Here is a 23834-nt window from a genome sequence, read left to right as displayed (position 1 = left end):
ATGTTGTGATGAACATAAAATGCTCAAGGTGAGGAATGTGCCTTGAATTCGGACAACTTACACAAAACGCCAGCGCCATCCGTGTTTTTTAAATTTATATTAGGTACAATTAAAGTAAAACTATAACTAATCATCAATAATGATCAATCTGTTGAAAAAAAATCTGTTTTCCCTTAACCAGCTATCGCCCCCTACGAACGACAACCCTCATAAGTTCAAACCTGTGCGAGCTAAGGACTAATGAGGTCTTACCTTTCAACGTGTGATTCAAGACTGGGGCTTGAACCACCGACCAACACGGCGGTCGATTTGAATGAGTGAACAAAGGACCCACGTCGAACCGACCGGCTAACGACCGACTCCAATAATTAGGAATTATCAATCAAGAAGTATTGATTCATTCGTCCACCAGACACCCCACCAGGAGTATGTTTTTTGCAAATCGAAGCAATTTTCACAGCCTAATTGGAGGCGATTGTATCATTGGAATCAAAATATTTCATTCATTCTTCCTCAAAGATCACATTCATCTTTCGTTCAATATTTCAATGTCAAATACGTTCCACAAATTTCGTTCCGTTACACTTTCGTTTCGATAATGCTTTCAGGCGTTTTTGAAGATCCAGAAGTTTGATATAGAAGATTGTTTGAGGTTACTGACCAACTACTACAAACATTCAAATAGTATGGGTAGTTTCAGATCCAACATCGTTCATCTCCACTGGTTAAAACAATATACTAACTTGCTAGTAAACTAACTCTACCTTTATTAAGCAATTCCAAACTCGTTGAGTTGGATGAAGCAAGGTTACTGAAATTGAATTGCTTTTTGTTGAAGGTTCATTTCTGTTTTTGTTAAAAATTTAATTATACCACATAAATTCGTTTTTTTAAATGAATAATAATTAAAATAGATTAATAATCAATATCAGGTCTTGATACCGCACTGGCAAGAAAACATATCGTTATAAATAAACAATCATTGTGGTAGCAGAGATTTAAGCTTGACAAGATATATCACCATTACAGTTTATACCTCCATGAATAATTCATATAAAAAGGTGTACAAAAAAATATGTTATGACCTCTTATATAACGAGGTTTTGAGTGTATAGTTTCATTATTTTCAATTTATGTTTTTATCATTTGGTGATTTATCTTTGACCATTTGCTGCATATCATGTAAGAAAAATATATTTCATAAACATCAACTGTTTTATCAATAAGACGCTTGCACGTCAGAATGAATTAGGAGAACATGAATTCGAACACCAATTTGAAAGCCTCCAAGTGCATCGAAGACCAGCTTTTTGCTAAGTCAGGACTGTCATTCAAATCTCATTTGGCGGTCAATGTCGGCATTTCTTACGTAGAACGTGAAAGTGGTAAAAACATAGAAAGTTTCATTTCTTTTTTCTTCATTGATTAATCAATTGATTTTAAAAAATTGAATTTTTTTTATTTATTTCGTTATAAATACAAGTATTCTACTTAAAAAACATACACTTATTTATTTGCATGCTATTTCCTGAGCTTTTCAATTATTTAAGTTCAATGAATTAAAAAATAAATAAAAAATATTGTTTTTGTCATATTAAGCGAATCCCTCTAGATAATCGTCAGATTATAAGGCAGCACGTCTAAAACATAAAGATGAACCATATATATCTTGATCTGATGCGCTTGAGTATTTCAAAATGGCGAATTTTTTTTTGCACATCATGCAAACGATCAGATTAACATAACAACATTATTAAAAATACGTAGGACATTGATGCTATCAATATCTGATGCGCTCGAGGATGTCCATGCAACAGTATTTTTTTACATATTTAAACATCTATAGCCGCTTTCCCCACCGATGAAAAAGTATATATTATATAACATTTTTTTCTTCTTATCATCTAAGCTTTGCAACCTAATATGTCTCAATGACGCTCGAGTAAATGCCCATTTTGCATCGTGGGCTCCCCTGCTATTAGCATTTTTTGTTGCGAGCATTTACAAACCTGATAAAATTTTTGGCCCTGATATTTGCTTGCATTTGTCGGTAGGCAAACTTTTTGAAGACGATAATGTGCTTGCAATCTCAAGTTGTGTTGTCAGAAGGACGCCTCTTTGAAAAAAAATCTCTGTATCAATATCTGATAAAAAAAAAACTCAGTGATTTCAGAAGTATTATTTTGATCATCATCAAAGCTGAAACAGAAGATAGTTTGGAAATAGTTTTGAAGATCTTTCTGAAATGGCAACATAGCATAGCGATAGTTATACAAAACAACAGATGACCAGTATAGAGCTTGGGATACACGTGGTAGCCTTTTAAATCTGGTGTCGTTCATCCTGTCCTGCTTTACCCTCTTGTATTTCCTTTACTCTGACATTACTGTTAATTTTCTTCTCTATAGATAGCATCTCTCTCTCTTGGAAACTTTAAGGAAACTTTGCATCACGTTTAGGTTTCGTATGGAACTATACCCCGAAATGTTCAACAGCTCTTCTTATTCTCTTCTCTCTTCTCTGTTCCTTGCAAATAAGTGGTTATTGGTAACAGTTTTTTCAAACCAGTACTGCTTCAGTTTCCTCAGAAACTATTCTTAGGTGTTCACCTTCCACCAACTTTGATTACTGAGTTTTTCACGAGTCCTCCTTTTTCTGCCACATTATTAGTCTCTGGATATTTCATTCAAAAATGAGCTTAAGTAGTTGTTTACAGCTGATTCTCGGCCTCCCCCCACCACTATGACGTATTAATTGCTTTTTTTATTGGTTGTTGTTTGGTGAAGTTTTTTTGTTGTGCAGTGAAGTCAAGGCGTTGTGACCTTGAAGTGTCTGGTGCATGGATCGTTCAGATTTTTTTTTCATATGAGATTTTGTGTGTTTATGTGTGTGTGTGTGTGTGTGTGTGTGTAGGAGAATGCACGGTACAGGGTTTCATCATGTGCTTGTTTGTCTATGTACAAACATACGTCTGCATACTTCGAAGATCCTCCAAGTAATAAATGCTCCATCGGTGTTAGGGCACCAAGTTAGTAGTGGAGTGACGTCACAGCAATAACCGTTCAACGGCTAGAGAGCGACATGTTCACTCCACGACGTGTGGCAGAGTAATGCATATTCATCGGTCTGCCCTCACCTCTCCCGAAGCGATGAAGGTTCGCTCTAGCCCCGCTATCGATGGTGACACAACGGCAGCCGAGGACCGTTTGCCTAGCGTCTACCCTCTCCGAGACCGCAACGACCACTGCTTGCTCGTACCGGCAACTGTTATCGCATCAAGTTGGGAGATGGGCTTGGCTGTGACGTCAGGCATCTCTAGTGGATAGCAACTAGCAATGTGAATCTTTCACGGTTTCATGGTGGGGGTGACTCACACTGTTTAATATAAAAGAAATGCCTGGCACACTATGAAATCAGTAGACGAATATATCTGCAGCAGTTAGCAATTGGTAGAGTGTTATTCAGTTCGTAATAGAAGGAAGACGGTGAGTGTATTTGTCTGTTGGAAATTGTTTATATTTTCATATATATTTTCATCATGTCCGTTTCGAAAGTAGACTTGAATAAAATTAATAATTTGATTGTACAGGAGGTTGAAATACTAGAGCAAAAGGCCTTATCATCATTGCCAATTGATGAAGTGTACATAATTAAAAATATGTCAACTTATTCTACACGATTTGGTAAATCAATTTTATTAACTTTGCAAGATGTGAGCAATGATAAATTATTTAAAACATGGCTACCAAAACGTATTTCGTTGCAATTCAGTGATGACGATATATCTTGTATCAACTCATCAGGTGGTAAATATACGATGATGTATTTAGGACAGAGCCAACAAAGTTTTGCTGGCATGAAAACGCGATCTCTAGTCAAATTCAATATGATTGAATAATAGTAATAATTTATAGTGAATTTCTTTAGGTCATAGCTTACAAAGTTTTTTTGGTGTGAAAACGATAACTCTAGTCAAATTCAATATGATTGAATAATAATAGTAATTATAATGAATTTCTTATTGTTTTATTAATATTCATATATTATTTTTCTGATTGATTCGGCCGTTACTTGATGAAGATCCATAGTAATTTCACAAACTACACTTAAACGATTTGATCTCCACTAACTTTATTGAAAATAATCATAACATGTTTCGCTAAAACATTAGCTTTTTCAAATGATTAATACATCCAAGCATCCTTACATTCATATTTATATACTACAGGTAACCACAATCGAGACTACCTGTAAGAAATTACCTGAATCTCTACATCACATACCTGCTCGATTATGCTTACCTAAAGCAAATTGCCTACCATCTACATCAATAATAATTCTTTATGGGTTTTTAAGAAAACAAGTTCAATAATGGTGATCTATTCAAATCTAATTGGTCATTCATTAGAATATTTGAATTTTTAAGTTTATTAATTTCCATTGCTTCTAAATGATTCAGTTTGAAACCTTTATTTTCAATGTGCAAAATTTCGAATTCTTCATTAAAGATGTGATTTTCTTCTAAAAGATGATTTGAATACGTTGAATTTGTTTTCTTGTTTACATAGCTCTTATGATGTTCCTGGATTCGATTCCTAAATGTCCTGCCAGTTTGACCAATATATACCTTAGGGCACGTTCCACACTTTAATTTATATACCCCTGATTTCTCGAATTTAGATGTCTTATCTTTATTATTTTTAACTAGCTTTCCCAACGTATTACTTGTTCTATATGCAATTTTAATATCTCTATTTCTCAAAAATGAAGCCACTTTGTAACGGTCTAAATTTACTTGTAAATATTGTAGATATTGTTCGTTTATTTACTATGGAATCGACAGAATTGTCATTTATTGATGACGAACTTTTCGTCACAGCTAGGGACACATCTGGTTTGTCAGTGTGCCCGACCTACATTTTCAAAGAAGTTGTTACGTTTCAATTTAGCACTAGATCAAACTGCTCTTATGTGACCTTTCAAAACCACTACCTTACCTTTTAAGATCTTTATTCAGAGGATATTAACAATGTAATTCAGTTACAAGTTCATTTTATTCATTTAACATCATAGTAATGGGAATCTTCCGTTCCATAGAAAACCATACCTGAAATGTATAAGAATAAATGTATGCTCCCTGACTAACTGCTTTGACCAGTACTTACGCGTTCTCCTATTGCCAATCGACATTGGAGATCCGAAATTCCTCGCTAGGTTGAAATAGTTGTTATTGTTTGTTTCTCAGTTTTCTTCACCTATCATTTTTTTCAGCCGTTGTCTGCCTTATTCCCTATACCTTTCCGAGAATATTTCTTGCATAGATTGTTATTCATCACTTCCAGAAGGTTTACTGACATATTAGAGCCATATCGCCTGAAAAACAATATTAGTTACCTCTGGGTTTCTGAATACTGTTTGATATTTTCGGTAAATATTCTGCATAATATGAATGCTCTAATATTTGTACTGAAAGGGAAGGTTATGGCGACTTACCTTATATGTTTCTATTCCATCGCATGAATAAGGATTGGTAAATAGTTGAAAATAGGTTGGAACAATATATTTTGTAAATATTCGTAAACAAGGTTAAGAGACAGCTGTTGGTTGACATCTGCCGAACTTTCGTAGTGTCGTTCCGTCGACTTACACCGAACTAGTTCTACAGTTGTTCACGGGTGAGGGATTGATCGGTTACTCAAGTTGTCAAGGGTTGTTTTAGGGTTGCATTGCTTTGAGAAGGAGTTTTGATGGGTCATGGACTTGTTGATGATGTATCAAGTGGCTGTGGAGGAATTGTTAGATTTATGATGTTGTGCACAGCGCCCCCTTGGTGCTTGTAGTGTAGATTGGATGCACTGTGGCAACAACTGGTTAGCTGTCAGATGTGGCATTCTCTTAGTATTTGGAAGTTAGCCTTCGGTGAGCTTGGTTCGGAGTTCAAAGGGTATCATCAGACTGATTGTAGGATATATTTGGTTGTATTTGTGCCATCCTTCACGGGGATTATTTCTACAAGTCAGGATTGTATAGTGGAAGACTGATTGGTCATTTTGGTGTGGATATTTGCAGTCGGAAACTTAAGCTCTTTTGAGGATTTGTGGTGGATACCGAACTCGTGCCAGGTGGAAGGATTTCCGAAATTAGGTATGTCTGAATCACTGTCGCATCTCTCATGTGATCTTAGCTATGATATCACTTCTTCAATTCTACAACCTTCGTTTCTCGTCTCTAGATTCATAAGAAACGGAAGGCCCTCAGTCACTCATCAAGTCCCAGCAGGACTTCCGTGCAGAACACCGCACACGAAGAATCGTATAGAAAACCCCTTGGCCAGGGTAAGAATTTTACCATCAAATGTGTTTTAAATGATTTTAGTAATTTCTGGTTCCATCGTTATATCTCAACGGAATATTAGTATTGAAGAGAGGTTTCAACACTCATTCAATTTTCTTGATTTTTACGGATCATATGGTTATACAGGGCACCCAAAAATATACTCTTGTTATCTTGCTACTTTGCTTGATGAAAATATACCAGGGGTATTGATTAGTCAAATAGTCCTATTGAATGGGGGTTGAATCTCACCTTGTTTCATCTGATTCTGATTGAGAATTTTCTTCCGTAGGGTTTTCCTTCCTGTTTTTCTTCCTGTTTTTCTTCCTGCTTTTCTTCCTGCTTTTCTTCCTGTTTTTCTTCCTGCTTTTCTTCCTGCTTTTCTTCCTGTTTTTCTTCCTGCTTTTCTTCCTGCTTTTCTTCCTGTTTTTCTTCCTGTTTTTCTTCCTGCTTTTCTTCCTGCTTTTTTTTGTCTTCGTCAAGGGTTCCTGTTTTCCTTTATTTTCTTTCTGGATCTTATTTGGTGATCCATTACTGGTCCAGCTTGTCGTGCCCTACAGGGTGATCTATCTTGGTGGTGCTACAGGGTGATCCATCTCCGCCGTACTACAGGGTGATCCACCGGTGCTACAGGGTGATCTATCTTGGTGGTGCTACAGGGTGATCCATCTCCGGTGCTACAGGGTGATCCATCTCCGCCATACTACAGGGTAGCCTAACACCATATACCGGGTGGCCCAAAAGGAGCACGCAAGTTATAATTGATTTAATTGAATATTTGTGATATACTGAGATATTTGAATAATTGTTGCCCTTATGTTTATTGATACCTGTTGATATAGTGTTTGTTTATCGTTTATTGATTAAGAGTTTGTTATTGATACCTGATTGACATAGATATTTGTGAAACGGAAATTGAGGTATATTCTTCCTTTCACGATTGCTGATTGACACCGATGCGCCTACGCCTGAGCTCACGCGACGCAAACGAGTTTGTCTTACCATCCGATACTAGTATTTACGATTTCACCTACTCAATTTTCGTGGTAGTTTTACTCGACGTATTGTAGTTTTTTTTGAGCGTCGTTACTACCGTAATTTATGGCTGATTGAATTCGTGGTTAGATACACCGCGCTCTTGTATGGACATTTGAACATCGCGTAGTAGTGTGAATATTGCATTGTTGTCTTAGAAGCGTTGTTGGTTAATCCATGTAAGTTAGGATTACTGAATAAATCATATTGGGGATTTTTATCTTTTATTTCCAATATTAATTGGTAAGTTATTGATATTGTGAGTTACTTAGGGTATCTGGAGGATTAAATTTACCTGGCGCCCATTAAGATCTATTTGAAATTTGCTAAGTTGTTTAACCCACTCCCGTCTCCACTGTTTAGCTTAGCCGCGGATACCCATCTGTCTTATTTGTTACCGACAGATGATTTAGTCCCCTCTTGTGGTTTGTGAGGTGACATTTTGGCGCCCAACGTGGGGCCCTTAAAAGAAGGTTTTTTTTTTGCGTTTTGGCTTTAGTAGGTGACTTTGGAAACTTTGGAAAAATATAAATATTTTTTTTTTTCAATTGATACCACTCTAGTAGAATAGCGTTATGGCAAGAAGACTGGTAATAAATCGTCTTGATAAAGACGAACTGACCTATGAATTAGCATATCGGGGCGTAGCATCTGGCACTTGTGAGGAAATGAGACATCGTTTGGTTCAAGTAATGCAGATGGAAAGGTACGGCGAGAGTCTTCGATATCCTTCATATCCATTCACTTTCGAGGAAGATGAGGCTGCAATCAGAGGGAAACTAGATGATATCAGAAGGCTGATTGATGACATAACCGATTCTGGAACGAGTAGCGGGGCAATGAAACTTCAGACCAAGCTAGCACATGTGTTGAATCGTATAGACAATATGGACCCAGATAAGGATAAGGACAAAGAAACCCGGAAATCCGAACTCCTGGGTTTGGCTCTGTCGTTGATGGACGAATTTTCACATAAAGTTGACAGCAGCAAGAGAAGTGATACGAAGCGTGTGCCGGTTGCACTAAATCAATTAGAAAGCAGATTGGGAGCGCAATCATTCCATGCTAACTTAGGAGCAGTTGCTCGATCGTCTCTGACGGAAGATCCAGTCTTTGACCCATGCTCAACCAGTAAAATGATTCCGCCTTATAAATGGAATCTGAAGAAGTTTTCTGGAGATGGTAAAGGAATGTCGGTGACAGCATTTTTCGAGGGAATAGAGGAGTTGAGACTAGCGCGACATGTCCCCAACGCTGTTTTGTTGGACTCAGGTGTGGACCTTTTTGCTGACAAGGCGTATCAATTTTATAAAGATTGTCGGAATCGAGTATCGACCTGGGAAGAACTAGTGGAAGAGTTTCGAGAAGAATATCTCCCTGCCAATCATTCTGACGCATTGTTCGAAGAATTGCAGAAAAGGACTCAACACCACTCAGAAACCATCGGAGTTTATCTTGCAGTGATGTCAAGCTACTTCAGCCGCCTAGGTTGCCCAATGACAGAGGAAGCTAAGCTGAACATAGTTATGAAGAATTTACATCCCTTTTACCAAGACAGATTACGTGAACCCTTACCCACAACCATTTCAGAACTTCGCTCGGTATGTCGAAGAATGGAAGCCAGAAGGGACATAATCAATAGCTACGTAGAACCATCAGCACGTCGTGGCAACGTGATAGAGAAGGATTTGGCTTTCGTAGAGGTCACCAAGGAATTGAATGCCTTAGAGATAGCAACGGCACGAATTCCGTCGAACAATCAGTCGAAGGAGATAGTATGTTTCCGATGCGATCAACCCGGACATCGTGCTATAGGATGTGCTCTACCGAAGCAACTGGAATGCTACAGATGTAAGAGAAAAGGGTATACCGTTCGTAATTGTCCAAACTGCTCCGTGTCGGGAAACGACAAGCGACGCCTTTGAATCGTCGAGGGGAAGGCGCTCGCGAATTGCACTCGGCGACTGCTATTCAACCAATCCTTGATTATATTCTGGATCACGCCGAAAACGATGAGAGACCCTACCTTAAAGTTGAAGTCTTGGGGCGTAGTTTACTGGGGTTATTAGACTCAGGTGCCTCAGCCACTATCTTGGGACACCCAGGTTGGCAAATCGTAAAAGATTTGGTACATTTGAATTCAGCAAAGAGAATTAGTTGCACTGTTGCCAATGGTCAAGTATGTGAAAGCATAGGAGAATGTGAAGTGCCATTTTGTTTAAGAGGCAAGCTGAAATTAATTCGAGTTTTAGTGGTTCCTGATGTCCCTCATCACTTAATTTTGGGAACGAATTTCTGGAGAGCAATGGGAGTGGTTCCGAATCTGAGGCACAACGAGTGGAAATTTTCTGAGGAAATTTGCTATCTGAACGCATTGGACCATCTTCGAGGACAAACAGTTTTATCACCATTGGAAGAGGCCCGGCTAAACGCTGTAGTAGAGAAGAACAAGGAGCTCATGGGGAATAATTTAGGCTGTACGAATCTAGCTGAACATGTCATCGTGACCAACTCACCACCCATCAAGCAGCGTTATTATCCAGTGTCGCCTATTATTCAACAACATATTGATCGAGAACTAACAGAGATGTTGAAGAACGATATTATCGAGAAGTCGAATAGTGGCTGGTCGTCACCGGTTCTTCTCGTTAAGAAGAAAGATGGGAGCTACCGCTTTTGCGTTGATTACAGAAAACTAAATTCGGTAACGGAACGAGACAGCTACCCTCTCCCATATGTTTCCCACACGCTCGATAAATTGAAAAATGCACATTATTTATCCTCTCTTGATATCAAGTCTGCGTATTGGCAAGTTCCTGTGGCGGAAAAGTCGAGACCGTATACAGCGTTTACCGTTCCTGGGCGTGGTTTGTTCCAATTTAAAAGGATGCCGTTCGGATTACATAATTCACCAGCAACGTGGCAGAGGTTGATCGATACCGTCCTAGGACCTGAACTAGAACCACACGTCTTCGTCTATTTGGATGATGTAGTGATCGTTACCCAAACTCTGGAGAAACATCTGACAATTCTTGATGAAGTTTTCCGCAGATTGAGAGAAGCAAATCTCACTGTTAGCTTCGAAAAGTGTCAATTTTGTAGGCCAGAAATGAAGTATTTGGGATACGTTGTAGATAGAAATGGATTGCATGTCGACCCCGATAAAGTCAAGGCTATGTTGCAGCTTCCTAGACCAGAATCGGTAAAAGATGTCAGGAGACTGGTGGGTACTTTTTCCTGGTACAGGAGATTCATACCTGAGTTTGCATCCATCGTTTCTCCACTCACATCGCTGCTGAAAAAGGGTAGAAAGTTTGATTGGACCGAAACTTGCGATATCGCTTTTCAGAAGATGAAGGAACGTCTTATATCAGCACCAGTCTTGAGCTGTCCGGATTATTCCCTCCCATTTGTTCTGCAAACAGACGCCTCGGCATTTGGAATTGGCGCTGTTCTCACTCAGACTCGCGAGGATGAGGACGTAGTAATTTGCTATTTGAGTAGATCATTGACGAAACAAGAGCGCAATTTTTCTACTACAGAAAGGGAATGCTTGGCCGTGCTGTGGGCGATTGAAAAACTGCGACCTTATTTAGAAGCTATTCCGTTCACCGTAATAACCGATCACTATTCCTTGGTCTGGTTACAGAATTTGAAAGATCCATCAGGACGACTGGCAAGATGGGCAGTCCGCATGCAGCAATATGACTTCAAAATTGTTCACAGGAAAGGGAAGGATCACATCGTTCCTGACACCCTTTCTCGATCGGTCCCAGTCATTGATGCCATCAACCAGCAGATGAAAGAAGAGATTTTGGACAAGTGGTACCTGCGCGTGAAAGATCGAGTGAGTTTACAACCCGAAAAATACCCCAATTGGAGATTCTCTCAGGGATCACTCTACAAGTACGTCAAACCGTGTTACGTGGAATTAGAAGACCAAACCGACGTTTGGAAGTTAGTTGTACCAAAAGCGGATCGGAAGAAAATTCTTATTGAAGCTCATGCAGACCCGACCTCAGGACATCAAGGAATATTCAAAACCTACCATCGTATCAGGGAAAGGCATTATTGGCCAAAGATGAAATCTGACGTGTCGAAGTTTGTTCGAAATTGTTCCACTTGTTCCGCCCATAAACCCGACCTCAGAGGACCAAATGGACTAATGACTCCACAACCGAAAGTGACCCGGCCATGGGAAATGATCGCCAGTGATATCATGGGACCCTTACCTAGATCTACAAAAGGCAATAAATTTATCTTAGTCGTAACAGATTACTTTAGCAAGTTTTCATTAGTCTTTCCGCTAAGATCGTCAACAGCAGAAATCATCGTAAGGAAGATCGAAGAGGAAGTTTTTCTGGTATATGGAGTTCCCCGAATTCTTTTGTGCGATAATGGGCCGCAATACCGATCTCGACAGATGAGAAAACTCGTGGAAGAATATAAGGTGAAAATTAGGTATAATGCCCATTATCATCCTCAGGCAAACCCGACTGAACGAGTGAACAGAACATTGAAGTCAATGTTGGCTATGTATGTGTCCGATAATCACAGGACCTGGGATTTCAACTTACCCAAGCTATCATGCGCCTTGAGAACGGCTCGACATGAGACGACTAACCACACTCCATATTTCGTGAATTTCGGCCGCTCAATGGTTTTGTGCGGAGAGGAGATCTCTCGGAGGAAAAATCTATTGGTTGATAGTGAACCTGCTGAAGATTCGAGGCCTGAAGGATTCAGAAAACTCTTTGAGGAGATAAGGAAAAGGTTAGATGTGGCTGCTCGAAAGAATGAAAAAACTTATAACCTTCGAAGAAGGAGTGAAGAATTTTGGCCAAATCAACCCGTTTGGAGGAAGAATTTTGTGGTATCAGAGGCGGACAAATATTTTAGTGCTAAGCTAGCGCCAAGATTTGTCGGGCCTTTTTATATTAAAAAAAGGGTATCCCGTGGACATATGAATTAAGAGATGAAGACGGTAATTATAAGGGAATATGGAATGCGAAAGACCTAAAGTCAGCTAGCGCTGATGAAAATTTACGCTAGTAAATTTTCTTGAGGCAAGGGGGGAATTGTAACGGTCTAAATTTACTTGTAAATATTGTAGATATTGTTCGTTTATTTACTATGGAATCGACAGAATTGTCATTTATTGATGACGAACTTTTCGTCACAGCTAGGGACACATCTGGTTTGTCAGTGTGCCCGACCTACATTTTCAAAGAAGTTGTTACGTTTCAATTTAGCACTAGATCAAACTGCTCTTATGTGACCTTTCAAAACCACTACCTTACCTTTTAAGATCTTTATTCAGAGGATATTAACAATGTAATTCAGTTACAAGTTCATTTTATTCATTTAACATCATAGTAATGGGAATCTTCCGTTCCATAGAAAACCATACCTGAAATGTATAAGAATAAATGTATGCTCCCTGACTAACTGCTTTGACCAGTACTTACGCGTTCTCCTATTGCCAATCGACATTGGAGATCCGAAATTCCTCGCTAGGTTGAAATAGTTGTTATTGTTTGTTTCTCAGTTTTCTTCACCTATCATTTTTTTCAGCCGTTGTCTGCCTTATTCCCTATACCTTTCCGAGAATATTTCTTGCATAGATTGTTATTCATCACTTCCAGAAGGTTTACTGACATATTAGAGCCATATCGCCTGAAAAACAATATTAGTTACCTCTGGGTTTCTGAATACTGTTTGATATTTTCGGTAAATATTCTGCATAATATGAATGCTCTAATATTTGTACTGAAAGGGAAGGTTATGGCGACTTACCTTATATGTTTCTATTCCATCGCATGAATAAGGATTGGTAAATAGTTGAAAATAGGTTGGAACAATATATTTTGTAAATATTCGTAAACAAGGTTAAGAGACAGCTGTTGGTTGACATCTGCCGAACTTTCGTAGTGTCGTTCCGTCGACTTACACCGAACTAGTTCTACAGTTGTTCACGGGTGAGGGATTGATCGGTTACTCAAGTTGTCAAGGGTTGTTTTAGGGTTGCATTGCTTTGAGAAGGAGTTTTGATGGGTCATGGACTTGTTGATGATGTATCAAGTGGCTGTGGAGGAATTGTTAGATTTATGATGTTGTGCACAGCGCCCCTTGGTGCTTGTAGTGTAGATTGGATGCACTGTGGCAACAACTGGTTAGCTGTCAGATGTGGCATTCTCTTAGTATTTGGAAGTTAGCCTTCGGTGAGCTTGGTTCGGAGTTCAAAGGGTATCATCAGACTGATTGTAGGATATATTTGGTTGTATTTGTGCCATCCTTCACGGGGATTATTTCTACAAGTCAGGATTGTATAGTGGAAGACTGATTGGTCATTTTGGTGTGGATATTTGCAGTCGGAAACTTAAGCTCTTTTGAGGATTTGTGGTGGATACCGAACTCGTGCCAGGTGGAAGGATTTCCGAAATTAGGTATGTCTGAATCACTGTCGCATCTCTCATGTGATCTTAGCTATGATATCACTTCTTCAATTCTACAACCTTCGTTTCTCGTCTCTAGATTCATAAGAAACGGAAGGCCCTCAGTCACTCATCAAGTCCCAGCAGGACTTCCGTGCAGAACACCGCACACGAAGAATCGTATAGAAAACCCCTTGGCCAGGGTAAGAATTTTACCATCAAATGTGTTTTAAATGATTTTAGTAATTTCTGGTTCCATCGTTATATCTCAACGGAATATTAGTATTGAAGAGAGGTTTCAACACTCATTCAATTTTCTTGATTTTTACGGATCATATGGTTATACAGGGCACCCAAAAATATACTCTTGTTATCTTGCTACTTTGCTTGATGAAAATATACCAGGGGTATTGATTAGTCAAATAGTCCTATTGAATGGGGGTTGAATCTCACCTTGTTTCATCTGATTCTGATTGAGAATTTTCTTCCGTAGGGTTTTCCTTCCTGTTTTTCTTCCTGTTTTTCTTCCTGCTTTTCTTCCTGCTTTTCTTCCTGTTTTTCTTCCTGCTTTTCTTCCTGCTTTTCTTCCTGTTTTTCTTCCTGCTTTTCTTCCTGCTTTTCTTCCTGTTTTTCTTCCTGTTTTTCTTCCTGCTTTTCTTCCTGCTTTTTTTTGTCTTCGTCAAGGGTTCCTGTTTTCCTTTATTTTCTTTCTGGATCTTATTTGGTGATCCATTACTGGTCCAGCTTGTCGTGCCCTACAGGGTGATCTATCTTGGTGGTGCTACAGGGTGATCCATCTCCGCCGTACTACAGGGTGATCCACCGGTGCTACAGGGTGATCTATCTTGGTGGTGCTACAGGGTGATCCATCTCCGGTGCTACAGGGTGATCCATCTCCGCCATACTACAGGGTAGCCTAACACCATATACCGGGTGGCCCAAAAGGAGCACGCAAGTTATAATTGATTTAATTGAATATTTGTGATATACTGAGATATTTGAATAATTGTTGCCCTTATGTTTATTGATACCTGTTGATATAGTGTTTGTTTATCGTTTATTGATTAAGAGTTTGTTATTGATACCTGATTGACATAGATATTTGTGAAACGGAAATTGAGGTATATTCTTCCTTTCACGATTGCTGATTGACACCGATGCGCCTACGCCTGAGCTCACGCGACGCAAACGAGTTTGTCTTACCATCCGATACTAGTATTTACGATTTCACCTACTCAATTTTCGTGGTAGTTTTACTCGACGTATTGTAGTTTTTTTTGAGCGTCGTTACTACCGTAATTTATGGCTGATTGAATTCGTGGTTAGATACACCGCGCTCTTGTATGGACATTTGAACATCGCGTAGTAGTGTGAATATTGCATTGTTGTCTTAGAAGCGTTGTTGGTTAATCCATGTAAGTTAGGATTACTGAATAAATCATATTGGGGATTTTTATCTTTTATTTCCAATATTAATTGGTAAGTTATTGATATTGTGAGTTACTTAGGGTATCTGGAGGATTAAATTTACCTGGCGCCCATTAAGATCTATTTGAAATTTGCTAAGTTGTTTAACCCACTCCCGTCTCCACTGTTTAGCTTAGCCGCGGATACCCATCTGTCTTATTTGTTACCGACAGATGATTTAGTCCCCTCTTGTGGTTTGTGAGGTGTTGGTTGGTTGTCCAAAATAGGTTAAAGCTCTATAATTTTGATTATCTACCTTATCAATGGGAAAAACGTCTCGCATCGCTTTTGTGTAGACTTTCTTGGCAAGTATTTTGTTTATTAATTCGGCTTTAAACCCATTGTTTACCGCAATTTGCTTGATGATATTGAGTTCTTTATCAAAATTATCTATTGAAAGAGGAACATTGACTAATCTATGAATCATGCTATTATAAGCTGATACTTTGTGTTGATACGGATGGGTAGAATCGTAATGTATCGTAATATCCGTATAGGACGGTTTGTGATAAATTGAAAAATCATGTTTGTTGTTCCTCCTACTAATTGTTAGGTCCAAAAAATTGATTGAGTTGTCTGTTTCTATTTCAATAGTGAATTTAATGTTCTCATGAATTTTGTTGATATCCCGATGAAAAGTATCTAATTGCCTCTTAGTACCTGTAAAACATACCAAAACGTCATCCACATATCTATGCCAATACAAGAAATTCTTAATCAAAGGATGTTTAAAGATTGACTTCTCTAGATTATCCATGAAAATTTCTGCAAGTAATGGGCTTAATGGATTTCCCATAATTGCTAAGAAAGTCTACACAAAAGCGATGCGAGACGTTTTTCCCATTGATAAGGTAGATAATCAAAATTATAGAGCTTTAACCTATTTTGGACAACCAACGGAAAAAGTGGCTTCATTTTTGAGAAATAGAGATATTAAAATTGCATATAGAACAAGTAATACGTTGGGAAAGCTAGTTAAAAATAATAAAGATAAGACATCTAAATTCGAGAAATCAGGGGTATATAAATTAAAGTGTGGAACGTGCCCTAAGGTATATATTGGTCAAACTGGCAGGACATTTAGGAATCGAATCCAGGAACATCATAAGAGCTATGTAAACAAGAAAACAAATTCAACGTATTCAAATCATCTTTTAGAAGAAAATCACATCTTTAATGAAGAATTCGAAATTTTGCACATTGAAAATAAAGGTTTCAAACTGAATCATTTAGAAGCAATGGAAATTAATAAACTTAAAAATTCAAATATTCTAATGAATGACCAATTAGATTTGAATAGATCACCATTATTGAACTTGTTTTCTTAAAAACCCATAAAGAATTATTATTGATGTAGATGGTAGGCAATTTGCTTTAGGTAAGCATAATCGAGCAGGTATGTGATGTAGAGATTCAGGTAATTTCTTACAGGTAGTCTCGATTGTGGTTACCTGTAGTATATAAATATGAATGTAAGGATGCTTGGATGTATTAATCATTTGAAAAAGCTAATGTTTTAGCGAAACATGTTATGATTATTTTCAATAAAGTTAGTGGAGATCAAATCGTTTAAGTGTAGTTTGTGAAATTCATATATTAGATGATAATTATATGGAAATATAAACATTACTAACTTAGTTGAATACACTCACTTTGTAACTACAAGTAAAATGGGAATGTGAGTATTATATCACTGAAAAATTGGAGGTTGCTTATTGTTTTTTTTATTCGATTTCAGTTCCACCATTTAAAGATGTGGATGCAGTACGCAAGTCAAGATTGGGTCGATATTGTAGATCTCAAATCATCGGTTCAACATTTGTCGTCTAAATTGAAGGTGTTGGGTGATGGAGCCGAACATGCAAGCGTTTATGATATGAGTGTATGCTATGATGAAAAACAAATCGAATTATGCCTTCGTGATGCTGAGAACTATTGGAGTGGTGCAGAAGTTTGCAACAAATTTTTGGATAATGAATTGGAATTGTGGCAACTTTGTGAGGTTATGATTGAACTGAACCTAAGAAGATTCCTGTATAGCCTCCAACCATACTTGCCAGAATGGATTATTCATCACTTTGAATTGAATGATGAAAATCGAGAGGAAATTGAAGATGGTCGCGAAAATGATGATTATGAGGAAGAAGTTATTTTAGATAGTCTGTATGTTCCTGTGAATCATAAATAATGTCAAATAAAAAACTTTGATTATTTTCATGTTTTATTTATTTAAATCTGATGAAATACAATAGAAAATGATTACAAAACAATAAATATGATATAAAATACAATACATGATATAAGTCAGTTACAAATAAAAAAAAAAAGATAATAAAACAGTACATGATAGAGTGAAAAAAAAGTGTCAATATCTGCTATGAACTGAACCATCCAATGCATTGTATGTTAAAACTGTATCATGCAAAATTAATGCATATACTTTAGTGTTGTCTGGAAACTTGGTCTTCCTCGTCTCAAACTCAATCTTTATATCAATAGTTGATGATTTTGTCGCATTCGGTTGATGGGAACAATCGATGACGAATAGTGGATTCTCTCTAAATTGTCCAATGTCCATCAGAGGTTCACTCATATCTTTATCATAATAACTTCGCTGGAAACTCTCAAAAGCATAATAAGCAGGAGCATCAAGTTTTTTATCGAAATTCAAATTCCAACGCTCATATGGATAAACTTCAGAATTCAAGTATACTCGAATACTATTGATATCAGCAGTTGTGAATTTTGTAATATCTTGTGTTCTATCTTCAGATGTGGTAGTACTTTGGAATGCGATGATGACAAAACGAGGAGTTTCCAATGCGTTAGTTGTTTTGATGGCCCATATGTCTGAAGAAGTCCCACGTAATGATGGTAGTTCATAGAGGTCCCACATACGATACGCCAACTTGATTTTGGCATTCAGACCGCTTTTGTTTATTCTACTCAAAAGTTTGAGCTTGTGTTTATCATCTGGTACAATATGCCTTATTTTCCATTCGATTTTATTTATTTCCAAATCAGCATCAACCTCACCTATATATGAGTTTTTGAATGATCGAGCGATAATCAAAATCAATTCCTGTTTGGCATTCAAGATACTTTTGTTGTAATCTTCAGCAAAACCATCAAATATTTCAGTGGTAGTTTTCCACTAAAAACATGACTGTTTGTATCCAAGATATCTTGCTTCAATTGTGAAAGTCCCCAACCAGATGTCAATAATGTGTTAGCATGAGATTGTCCAAATGATATCATGGTTTTCATTGTAGATGTTATCCCAGGTTTTCTAACAACAGCCACTTGTTCACCTCCCATTTCATAACGAATTTCGTCAAAGAGAAATGCAATTGCATTATTCGAGAGATAGCATGTTTTCGCTACATCTTTGGGGGTGAATTTACCTTCTATGTAAATGAAGCTCTCGGCAATATCTAGTATAACATCTTGATTATTGATTGCAATTCTGATTTCATCCGAATTCCTGAATAGCGGTGATCCATAGGGCTTATATGTGTGCTCATGTAAACTTATGAGAGAATGATCGAGCACTGGTTCATTGAATATATTCAACTTTTCATTGTTTGTTTCGAGCACCATTGTTATTTTCTCACTTTCAATCCAATCGATTTCAAAAATTTAAGATCACTCACAGACAGAGCGTTATGTGCTAACTGTTTAGCATACACTTGTGGAATGAGCTTCTTTTTATGCACACCTTTCTTTTTGATAGTGCAACTCGTTTGGGATTGTTCAATGCGATTTTGTCTATTATAAATGAAACCCATAACAACAGTTATTCGATTTTCTTCAATTCCAAAATAATGAAAATCTCTTCTTCACTTCCAAAATCGATAAGGTTATTTTTTTCATCCAAAATACGCACTGTAATGTTGTGAATCAATTGACGACCTTCTGGACTGACAGGCATATATATAATACTGTGTGGTTCTTTAGTGAGATTGTAGCCAGGTTCAACATCAATATCGAATGAGAAAAGAATGTGGGATTCTTCACCATTTATATATGAACCAGATATTATATTGCAATCTAAGCGGATAAGTCTCACAGTTGTAATGTTTATTGGTAATGATGATTCATGTATCTGATTTGGTGGAAATATTTCATGAGCGAACCCCATCATTTCTGCTATTGAATTTGGATGTGTCAGATCAATTTCATATTTGGATCGCATTTCACATTTGAATGTATTATTATTGGCGTGTAGATAGAAAATATCATCTGCAACGACATCATTTGGTTTTTTATCATGAAACAATCTGAACATGATATGTTTCTGTATGACGGCATTGATCTCTTCTATTTCATAAGCACCACATGGAATTTCAATTGTCAACTTTTGGGGTATCGATGAGTTGTCATTACTGATTCTAAAACTAACTAAGTTATTAGCTTCAGTTATATTATTGATTGTATTGCACCCATAGAATCCCAAAAGTCCTAATCCATAACGACTGTTCCTATCCAATTCAATTGGTGGAAAAAAATCCGCACTCAAGACACTTGTCCCGACAGCTTGCAGCTCGAACTTTCGTGACATGACTGATGAATATTTTGAAACACATTTCAATTTATTATTGTACACAGCAACAGCACATTTGAGACAATTTACACTTTTTGGAAGGTGTTGTATTGTAATAAGTATCATTTTTATTGATACCAATATTCACATCCTCTATATTACAAATACAACACATAGATTTCCGAGGTATAGGACCGTCATTAACATCCGATTCTGAATTTTGATCGTGGTGGTGGTGCTCATAACAATATCTATGTTTCATTATATCGATGTCATCTTGCAGATGCTTAGGCAACTTTTCCCAAACATATGCAATCTCATGTGCAACACATGCAAGTATCACTTCCTTAGGCATATTTGCAAGCATCACTTTATCCATTTTTTTCAAGGTACCATATTTTGAAAACATTCTAAGTGAAAACCCCATTCCCTTGATAGCCTCCCGATCCAGTTTTGGTGTTGAATCCATTTTTATTTGGAAAATTATTTAGAGAGAAACTGCAAGCACAAGTGACCACAGAGAACTGTATTAAATTTCTGTTGTCGATCATAGTTATATTTGATTTTTACATTCGAACATTTTCGAAAGAATCGAGTCAATTCCAATGGTGGGGGTAGATCTCCAAAACTATCGAAATATGTGACTTCTTTCCCACATTTTTTATATGCCACCCAATGTGTTCCTGGTCCACTTATTCCATCTAAATTAACAATAGCTGTCTCGTTTTGTTTTGGACCTGAAGATGGTAATCTATCACGCATAAAAACACCACGAAAATGTGGAATTTTCATTTTTTGTGCATAATAACTGAGATCGAGATCAGTAAGAGGCCTCTGAGGTAGGGGTTCAATTAGTTTTTTGTTTTGTTTGTGGCTTTGTATGGTTTTAAATATAGTCCTAAACCTTTACGGTATGGTTTGAGATATATTCCACTTCCGCGTTTGCCTAATGCTACAGCCTCCATGGTTTTATTGTGACGATTGGCTTCCATTAAAGCCGCTCTGCTGGCTTTTGCCGAATTCACGGCCTTGGTAATACCAGCAGCGGCTCCCGCCAAACTTCCTAGTGCGGATAGTCCAGCAAAAATTGGTATCAATGGTAAAAGTCCACCGATCTTGGGAACAGGAATTATGCGTGGTGTGCGGATTTTCTTCTTTCCACCGGCAGCTTTAAGGTATTTACGTGCCGCCTGCAATGCCACAGTGATAGCTTTTTTGCTATTATTCGTCACAAATTGATTCCCACCAGCTTTCTTCAATACATTTCGCACTTTATGGACTATCCCAGCACCAAATGCAACTTTTTTAATTTTATTTTTCTTCGTTTGTTTCCTCTTACATTTTTTCTTATTGGTACTACAACCCATGCCCATATGTCTTTTCGCTTTCATAATGTTGGTGACAAGTAATGCAGCTGCTCTTTCCCCAATACTCGCGTCCTTCGATTTAACCCTATCCCAAGCGCTGTATTCAAGTTCTTTGTCGGCTAAATGTCTTGCTGCAAGATCGGATGGATGCTTAGAATATTGAATATCGTGTTTTTTTGCATTCAATATCTAATTTATTGATTCCAGGGTCGTTACGAGCTAAACGTTGTTTCAATTTTGTACCCGGTCCACAGTATTGATAACCTCCGGTAGATGTAATTCGAAAGGAAGTTTGTTTATTAAATCATTAACAAAACCACAACCTCTTTTAATTTTACGATCACTTTCAATACGTCCGTATCGTTTGATGGTACACATTGAAATGAATAAGCTAATAACATTTATATAGTCTCCAACCACGGCACGATGCGCATTGTAAAACAGAAAGAAAAGTTTGCTGTAGATAATCTAGATGAGAAATTTGGTTGTGGATTGAATGGACAAAGGGTATTCAGACATGGTCCACTACTTCCATCATCAGTTCGAGGACTCATTATAGGACCTTCAAATTGTGGAAAGACGAATGCAATGAAATCACTATTAACACATCCACAAGGACTGAGATTTAGAAATGTGTATCTCTATTCGAAATCACTCAATCAACCTAAATATCAGTACTTGCGAAGTGTTTTGGAACCTATAAAAGGATTAGGTTTTTATACATTCAGCAATAATGCAGAAATAGTGGAACCCTCCGACGCTAAGCCTAATTCTGTTTTCATTTTCGATGATGTGATATGTGAAAAGCAAGATATTATTAGATCATATTTCTGTATGGGACGTCATAAGGATGTTGATTGTTTTTATCTAGCACAGACATATTCACGGGTACCCAAACAGTTAGTGCGTGACAATACCAATTTCATTATAATGTTCAAACAAGATGAGACGAATTTACATCACATTTATTCAGATCATGTTTCACCCGATGTAACATTCAAACAATTCCAATTGATGTGTGTTAAATGCTGGGAGGACCAATATGGATTTCTAGTCATTGATAAGGATAGAAAAATAGATGAAGGTAGATATCGCAAAGGATTCGATAGTTTTATATACCCATGATCTTGTTTTTGGAACTTATTCGATCACTGAATATTGTAGTGGTCACTTCACCAACGAATTAAGCTTTAATTCAAAAAAAAGGGCATTATGAATACAAAAAAAGATCCTGAAAATAAAAACAATGAAATAAATTTGAAACGTCAACTAGTAGAGACAACAGAAGCTGTCAGGCAGAAATTCAACTCTATCAAGAATGATAATATTGAAAATCGTACGACACTTGAAAGATTGTATGAGCCCATAATGAAACCATTGAATGTTTTATCATCAAACGCAACTTCTAAATCACCAGTGTTATCACCAAATCATGGAACTGTTCAATCTACTTCAAATTATCCCATGAGTACTCCAATAGGAAGAAAACAATCTTTTGGTAGTGTATCATCTGTGAATAGTGACACGAGCACACTTCAAGACGATATGAGAACAACTCTATTCGAAACACCATCATCGTCCCACATCGATTCCTCGGATCCTGACATCTCACCTGTTATGAATGAAAGTGGTGAAGATGTTTTGATGAAACATTTGAATAATATAAAATCTAGAAATCCAGCATATGATGGAACATTTGGCGTACGTATGGATCCAATTACACAAAAGCTGAAAATGGGAAGTCTAGTGGTGAATTTCAAAGATGGAAACATTTCATTTTGGGATGCTAATAAAGTGAAAAAATATTAATGCGCAGGTAGTCCAGAATTGTATGATATGATTTTTTTGAAGAATCCACAAGATGTTGATAATGAAGAAACTCGTCAAGTATATTCCAAAATATTGAAAATAACGAATGCTCCATATAAACAATATCATCTGAAGAATGGTTTTAAAAATACAAATTCTAAAAAATTTCGTGAAGTTATCAAACCTCTATTAGACTCACGACAATATCCAATAAGAAGTAGAAGTAAAATTGGTGGAGCACTCAAACGAGTGAAAATGGAGAAAATATATAATTCTAAACCTGTGAATTATGTGTACTGGAATTCACCGAAAGAGTTAGTTGCTCGCCTACGACTATTGGTAGCTTCAAAGTCAGCCGGACATACCGGACATGATAATGAAATAATTTCAATAATTGAAGAATTACGTGAAGAAGGTATAATATATTAACATATTCACATGTAATGATCACTGTCACATCATCATTCAATGCAGTAACATTATCACCTTTTCTCTTCAATCATATTGAAATAGAATGACTAATGAAATAAGTGATGTCAAACGACAAGTTGTTAATGAATTACATAAACCTGCAAGACGTAATTTTCGTAGAAGAATAACCACCATCAAAGGTTTTGCAGATCTATGGCAAATAGATTTAGCTGAACTGCAACCTTATGCAAAAAGTAATGAAGGATACCGATATATACTTGTAGTGATAGATTGTTACTCCAAATATCTGTGGACTGTAGCAGTTAAAGATAAAACAGGTAGTACAGTAACTAATGCAATGAAACATGTACTGAAAGAAGCCAAATACTCCCCCAAACACATACAAAGCGATCAAGGGAAAGAATTTTTCAATAC

The 23834-nt window shown here is 37.3% G+C and overlaps 1 protein-coding gene and 1 long non-coding RNA gene across 2 annotated transcripts in view; one reads left to right on the top strand and one right to left on the bottom strand.

The window, feature by feature from the left end:
* The window catches only part of LOC111510105 (uncharacterized), a 108049-nt gene that overhangs the window by 45329 nt on the left and 38886 nt on the right, over nt 1–23834 (bottom strand). The gene's annotated exons all lie outside the window — the stretch shown is intronic.
* On the top strand, nt 6009–7196 carry LOC141483066 (uncharacterized). Its single transcript, XR_012465883.1, has 2 exons — nt 6009–6144; nt 6233–7196. It is a non-coding gene; the product is annotated as an uncharacterized lncRNA (long non-coding RNA).

Source organism: Leptinotarsa decemlineata, unplaced genomic scaffold (genome assembly GCF_025532065.1).
Source record: "Leptinotarsa decemlineata unplaced genomic scaffold, Ldec_3_MD MMD2_tig00002974_RagTag_RagTag, whole genome shotgun sequence".
NCBI classification, from domain to species: Eukaryota; Metazoa; Arthropoda; class Insecta; order Coleoptera; family Chrysomelidae; genus Leptinotarsa; species Leptinotarsa decemlineata.
This window is presented reverse-complemented; position numbering and strand designations above follow the sequence as displayed.